The sequence below is a fragment of the Arachis hypogaea genome, chromosome 2 (assembly GCF_003086295.3).
Source record: "Arachis hypogaea cultivar Tifrunner chromosome 2, arahy.Tifrunner.gnm2.J5K5, whole genome shotgun sequence".
Lineage (NCBI taxonomy): Eukaryota > Viridiplantae > Streptophyta > Magnoliopsida > Fabales > Fabaceae > Arachis > Arachis hypogaea.
In genome coordinates, this window is record NC_092037.1 from 55,538,285 (window position 1) to 55,543,991 (window position 5,707).

The 5,707-nt window shown below is 38.0% G+C and overlaps 1 non-coding gene across 1 annotated transcript; it reads left to right on the top strand.

Moving 5' to 3' along the window:
* Positions 1-253: 253 nt before the first annotated feature.
* LOC112766681 (small nucleolar RNA R71) lies at positions 254-361 on the top strand. Its single transcript, XR_003184501.1, has one exon. It is a non-coding gene; the product is annotated as a small nucleolar RNA R71 (small nucleolar RNA).
* The last annotated feature ends 5,346 nt before the right edge of the window (positions 362-5,707 follow it).

Genomic DNA, 5,707 nt, shown 5'->3' on the forward strand with positions numbered 1-5,707 from the left:
ATATTTTGTTCTGAGCCAATATGGCATTCAGAGTGTCAATCTTAAGAACTCCTTTCTTCTGACTAGTCCCATTGTTCACAGGATTCCTTTCAGAAGTGTACATGAATTGGTTATTTGCAACCATTTCAATCAGCTCTTGAGCTTCTGTAGGCGTCTTCTTCAGATGAAGAGATCCTCCAGCAGAGCTATCCAAAGACATCTTGGACAGTTCAGAGAGACCATCATAGAAAATACCTATGATGCTCCATTCAGAAAGCATATCAGAAGGACACTTTCTGATTAATTGTTTGTATCTTTCCCAAGCTTCATAGAGGGATTCTCCTTCCTTCTGTCTGAAGGTTTGGACTTCCACTCTAAGCTTACTCAATTTTTGAGGTGGAAAGAACTTTGCCAAGAAGGCATTGACTAGCTTTTCCCAAGAGTCCAGGCTTTCTTTAGGTTGAGAGTCCAACCATGTCCTAGCTCTGTCTCTTACAGCAAAAGGGAATAGCATAAGTCTGTAGACCTCAGGGTCAACCCCATTAGTCTTGACTGTGTCACAGATTTGCAAGAATTCAGCTAAAAACTGATGAGGATCTTCCAATGGAAGTCCATGGAACTTGCAATTCTATTGCATTAGAGAAACTAATTGAGGCTTAAGCTCAAAGTTGTTTGCTCCAATGGCAGGGATAGAGATGCTTCTCCCATAAAAGTCGGGAGTAGGTGCAGTAAAGTCACCCAGCACCTTCCTTGCATTGTTGGCATTGTTGTTGTTTTCTGCTGCCATAGGTTCTTCTTCTTTGAAGAATTCTGTTAGGTCCTCTACAGAGAGTTGTGCTTTGGCTTCTCTTAGCTTTCTCTTCAAGGTCCTTTCAGGTTCAGGATCAGCCTCAACAAGAATGCTTTTGTCTTTGCTCCTGCTCATAAGAAAGAGAAGGGAACAAGAAAATGTGGAATCCTCTATGTCACAGTATAGAGATTCCTTTAGGTGTCAGAGGAAAAGAAAAGTAGAACACAGAAGTAGAAAATTCGAACTTATCAAAGGAGATGGAGTTCGAATTTTGCATTAAGGAATAGTGTTAGTCCATAGATAGAAAGATGTGAGAAGAACGGAAGTAATTTTCGAAAATCAAATAAAAGATTTTGAAAATATTTTTGAAAAACACTAATTGATTTTCGAAAATAAAAGTGGGAAAGAAGTAAAGTGATTTTTGAAAAAGAATTTGAAATTAGAAATCAAAAAGATTTGATTGAAAGTTATTTTGAAAAAGATGTGGTTAAGAAGATCTGATTGGTTTTAAAAAGATGTGATTGAGAAGATATGATTTGAAAAACATTTTTTAAAAAAAAATTGATTTTGAAAATTAAAAACTTGGCTAACAAGAAAAGATATGATTCAAACATTAAACCTTTCTCAACAGAAAAGGCAACATATTTGAAATGTTGAATCAAATCATTAATTGATAGCAAGTATCTTTGAAAATAGAAAGAAATCAATTTTGAAAACATATGATTGAGAAGATATGATTTGAAAAAGATTTGATTTTGAAAAACTTTGAAAACTTGAAAAAAAATTGCATTGAAAAACAGAATCTTCCCTCTTGTGCCATCCTGGCGTTAAACGCCTAGAATAGTGCACATTCTGGCGTTTAACGCCCAAAACTATACCCTTTTGGGCGTTAAACGCCCAACCAGGTACCCTGGCTGGCGTTTAAATTCCAGTCTGTCCTTCTTCACTGGGCGTTTTGAACGCCCAGCTTTTTCTGTGTAATTCCTCTGCTGTATGTTCTGAATCTTCAATTCTCTGTATTATTGACTTGAGAAGACACAAATTAAAAATATTTTTGGATTTTCAATAATCAAAATGCAACTAAAATCAAATAACAATGCATGCAAGACACCAAACTTAGCCGTTTGTATACTATTGACACTAATGAGAATGCATATGAGACACATAAACACTCAAGTCAAGAGAATTCAAAGATCAGAGTAAGAAATCATCAAGAATTATTTGAAGATCCTTAAGACACATGAATGAATGCATGCAATTGACACCAAACTTAAAATGAAACACTAGACTCAAACAAGAAACATACAATATTTTTGGATTTTATGATTTTGTAATTTTTTTTGTGTGATTTTCGAAAATTAAGTGGAAAAAGGTATCAAAATTCTTAATGAGAATTTCAGGAATCAGTGCAATGCTAGTCTAAGACTCCGGTCTAGGAATTAGACATGGCTTCACAGCCAGCCAAGCTTTCAAAGAAAGCTTCGGTCCAAAACACTAGACATGGCCAAAGGCCAGCCAAGCCTTAGCAGATCACTGCTCCAAAAGCAAGATTGATAGAAATTAACAAGCTTTTGTGATGATAAGTTGAAACCTCGGTCCAATGAAATTAGACATGGCTTCACAGCCAGCCAGACTTCAACAGATCATCATGAAACTCTAGAATTCATTCTCAAGAACTCTGAAGAAAAAAATACCTAATCTAAGCAACAAGATGAACCGTTAGTTGTCCAAACTCAACAATCCCCGGCAACGGCGCCAAAAACTTGATAGCGCGAAATTGTGATCAATACTTTTCATAAATCACATAATCCACGGTAATGAATCCAAAAACTTGGTGTTCAATACCATGGCATAAACACAACTTCGCACAACTAACCAGCAAGTGTACTGGGTCGTCCAAGTAATAAACCTTACGCGAGTAAGGGTCGATCCCACAGAGATTGTTGGTATGAAACAAGCTATGGTCACCTTGTAAATCTTAGTCAGGCAAACTCAAATGGGTATAGTGATAAACGCATAAAACATAAAGATAAAGAGAGAGATACTTATGTAATTCATTGGTAGGAATTTCAGATAAGCGTATGAAGATGCCTTCCCTTCCGTCTCTCTGCTTTCCTACTGTCTTCATCCAATCCTTCTTCCTCCTTTCCATGGCAAGCTTAAGCAAGGGTTTCACCATTGTCAGTGGCTACCTCCCATCCTCTCAGTGGAAATGTTCAACGCACCCTGTCACGGCACGGCTATCCATCTGTCGGTTCTCAATCAGGCCGGAATAGAATCCAGTGATTCTTTTGCGTCTGTCACTAACGCCCCGCCCTCAGGAGTTTGAAGCACGTCACAGTCATTCAATCATTGAATCCTACTCAGAATACCACAGACAAGGTTAGACCATCCGGATTCTCTTGAATGCCGCCATCAGTTCTAGCCTATACCACGAAGACTCTGATCTCACGGAATGGCTGGCTCGTTTGTCAGGCGAGCACTCGGTTGTCAGGCGATCAACCATGCATCGTGTATCAGGAATCTAAGAGATATTCACCCAATCGAAGGTAGAACGGAGGTGGTTGTCAGTCACACGTTCATAGGTGAGAATGATGATGAGTGTCACGGATCATCACATTCATCAAGTTGAGGAACAAGTGATATCTTAGAACAAGAACAAGCGGAATTGAATAGAAGAACAATAGTAATTGCATTAATACTCGAGGTACAGCAGAGCTCCACACCTTAATCTATGGTGTGTAGAAACTCCACCGTTGAAAATACATAAGAACAAGGTCTAGGCATGGCCGAATGGCCAGCCTCCCAATGATCAAAAGATCTAAAGATCAAAAGATTCCAAAGATCAGAAGATGAAAATACAATAGTAAAAGGTCTTACTTATAGAGAACTAGTAGCCTAGGGTGTACAGAGATGAGTAAATGACATAAAAATCCACTTCCGGGCCCACTTGGTGTGTGCTTGGGCTGAGCAATGAAGAATTTTCGTGTAGAGACTCCTCTTGGAGTTAAACGCCAGCTTTTATGCCAGTTTGGGCGTTTAACTCCCATTTTGGTGCCAGTTCCGGCGTTTAACGCTGGAATTCCTGAGGGTGACTTTGTACGCCGGTTTGGGCCATCAAATCTTGGGCAAAGTATGGACTATCATATATTGCTGGAAAGCCCAGGATGTCTACTTTCCAACGCCGTTGAGAGCGCGCCAATTGGGCTTCTGTAGCTCCAGAAAATTCACTTCGAGTGCAGGGAGGTCAGAATCCAACAGCATCTGCAGTCCTTTTTAGTCTCTGAATCAGATTTTTGCTCAGGTCCCTCAATTTCAGCCAGAAAATACCTGAAATCACAGAAAAACACACAAACTCATAGTAAAGTCCAGAAAAGTGAATTTTAACTAAAAACTAATAAAAATATACTAAAAACTAACTAGATCATACTAAAAACATACTAAAAACAATGCGAAAAAGCGTACAAATTATCCGCTCATCAATGACCCATCATAAACTCCATCACCACTGTTTTATTTGTTGCTTGAGGACAAGCAATCATTTTAAGTTTGGTGTGGGAAGGGAAAGAATAGGAGGAAGGTGACAACAATAATGAAGATAAACTACAAGGTGGTAAAGTTCCTTTTCCTCTTACTTATTTCCAGAACTTTAAATTGCATAATTGTCTTCTATCTTCTTTGTATGCATGTGTGTTGTGAATAAGCATAGCTTGATTGTTGAATTATAACATGAGCTATGACATTATGACTACCATCTTGAGTTTTGTGAGTTCAAAGTAATGAAGTTTCATGATCATAAACAAACAAGGTAATTAAAGAAGAAGTTAGCATGAGCTTATAAGTATTGGGAAGCTAGCATGACTATTGTTGCTCAATTACATTTGAATTTGTTTGATGGAAGTTTTTATGTAGGACATTTTATGAAATTTTTGAAATCATGAAAACCTTGAAGAAGCAAATGCAAATAAAGCAAGAAAAGAAAAGGGAAAGAATGAGAAAGTTGAAGGCTCTGAGTACCAATGACAATTCACTTGTTAAGTACTTGTGGTGTTTATGTATCAAGCAAAAAGCTTGAAAACAAAACATTTAGAGTCAAGGCTAGGCTCAAGTGCAAAGCACTCCCTCAAAGCTCGAAGCTCTGAGCATCAATGATTAGAGAGTAAAGAAAAGAAACAAATGAGCAAAATAAGTCCTCTAATTAAATGCTTGTGGTGCTTATGTATCAAGTGGTAATACTTGAAAACAAAACATTTAGAGTCGTAGTTTTCAACACATGGTGCAAAGCACCCAAGAAGCTAAGATAAGAAAAGAATTAAAAGCTTACTTCAAGGAAGGAACATAAAGAAAAAGATTTCATAAAATGAGCTAGATAGACGCATCAATCATTTGAATGTCTTTTGTGATTGTAGCATGCATAAGAAACTAGCCAACCATGAACATAAAAATTGCTATTCTTCTCACCTTGGTTTGTCAAACTTTATTGCATGATTCTTTATTTGCTTGAAGACAAGCAAAGGTTAAGTTTGGTGTTGTAATGACTGGCATCATTTACCCCTTTTTCCTATCTAAAAGGACCATAAAAAGAACACAATCCCATTGAAATCAATGCAATTTCATGGAACAAATGATATATATTATGATACATTACTTTGAAATGGTTTATGTTAAATTTCAGGTGGAAAAAGAAGCAAAAAAACACAAAACAAGCAAATAAAGCTGGGCGTGCCACTTGGAGCTCTGGGCGTGGCACGCCAAGTTTGTGAAGCCAAGTCTAAAAGAGAGCGTGCCACTTGGTGCTTTGGGCGTGACACGTCAAGTTTGTGAAGCCAATATCTTAAAGAGGGTGTGCCACTTGGTATCTTAGGTGTGGCATGCCAGGCTTAAATTCCAAAGGAGTAATTTTGAGCCCCACTATGGGCGTGACACGCCAAGAAGTAG